Source organism: Rhynchophorus ferrugineus, unplaced genomic scaffold (genome assembly GCF_030347505.1).
Source record: "Rhynchophorus ferrugineus isolate W39M unplaced genomic scaffold, kcgeb_rfMv2 rfM2, whole genome shotgun sequence".
Taxonomy (NCBI): domain Eukaryota; kingdom Metazoa; phylum Arthropoda; class Insecta; order Coleoptera; family Curculionidae; genus Rhynchophorus; species Rhynchophorus ferrugineus.
Genome location: NW_027472581.1, coordinates 20,635,061 through 20,636,435, shown reverse-complemented (window position 1 = coordinate 20,636,435; position 1,375 = coordinate 20,635,061). Strand labels below are relative to the sequence as shown.

The following is a 1,375-nucleotide window of genomic DNA, read 5'->3' as shown; positions in this document are numbered from 1 at the left end:
GTTATAAGTACAAGGCGTCCTTGTCTCTCCATTTGCACAAAATGATTATATTTGTTAATAAATTCTAAATTATACAAACTATTCTTAAGATATTGATTTGACTAAAATCCTTAGGTTCTTTCACCGCACTCAAGTCAGTTAAATAACATATCATGCATAGAAAAAATAGAAATTTCACGGTATAGGCGACCTTGGGGAAATGTTTTGTTTAGTTCAATCAACTGTAGCGCAGCGATCGCAAATTGTGATTGGCTAGTTTAAATTCCTGGTGCCGCCACTAACATGAAATGTGATTGGTCGATCAAATTGTGTGAAATTAGCATTTTCTATGAGCGTCCATTTTTATGTTTGTTGTTTGTAGGTTATGGTTTTTGTTTAGATCACGAAATTTTCGTTTTACGTTGTGCATATTTTCTGTTTTACATTAATTATTATGGAGTAATAATATAAAAATTGATGACAATGCGTCAGTGCAGTAAGAGATGTAGTGTACCGGGGTAAAATTCTACTACGGAAATTAGACATCGTTTCCCAAAGAATGATCTCGCTCCTTTCCAAAAATGGGTTGATCAAGTAAATAGTAGTAAGTTACCTGGATAAACCACAATGCAAATATATCAACGTCATGGTGTTTGTTATGGACATTTTAGTGAAAAATTTAGAATTATCCTTCCTTCACGAACAGGTATTAGGGTAAATGCATATCCATCATTGGTTTTATCAGGTACATATAAAATTATCTATCTACTATTTGTCTGTTTATATATTGTTTCTTTACAGAAATTCAAAACCTTATGAAGATGTTAGTAGTAGTAAAATTCAATTAATCTACCAAGTTGCTCGGATGCTGTCAGTGTGATGTCTCTACATAAAGAAGTCTTACAAAAAGGTAATAATTAATATAACTGGATAATTAGTAGTAATAAATACTACTTTTAATTGTAAAATATCCCTAAAATATTTGCAATACTTTAACTTTTTAGAACAATCAGTGTTCAATCATTTTATAGTAGAGGAATTATATATTTAAATTTGAATGCCTTGTTAAGAAAATATTTGTTATGGTGCCATCAATAAATTTAATTGCTACTTTTAGGGAATTTATTACCTTAAAGAAATCTATTTTGTCTAAATTTACAAATAACTACATTTGTTTAACAAATCTTAACCAAGACTGCTTAAAGAATTTTGTTGGATCTATTAGAGGTCATGGAGGTAGAAACAGCATCCTTTCCTTAGTATGTTCGAGAAGTTTTTAAAAGGGCTCATCACTTCAATTTTTGCACATCATTCTCCCGGAGAAAATTGTGAAGAAGATGAACATGTTAGATATTCTTTTTTAACGGGAGATCTAGTACCACTTGAGGTTGTTAAA

At 30.6% G+C, this 1,375-nt stretch overlaps 1 long non-coding RNA gene across 1 annotated transcript; it reads left to right on the top strand.

The window, feature by feature from the left end:
- The first annotated feature begins 350 nt into the window (after positions 1-350).
- On the top strand, positions 351-1,092 carry LOC143190596 (uncharacterized). Its single transcript, XR_013004286.1, has 2 exons — positions 351-724; positions 781-1,092. It is a non-coding gene; the product is annotated as an uncharacterized LOC143190596 (long non-coding RNA).
- Positions 1,093-1,375: the final 283 nt, after the last annotated feature.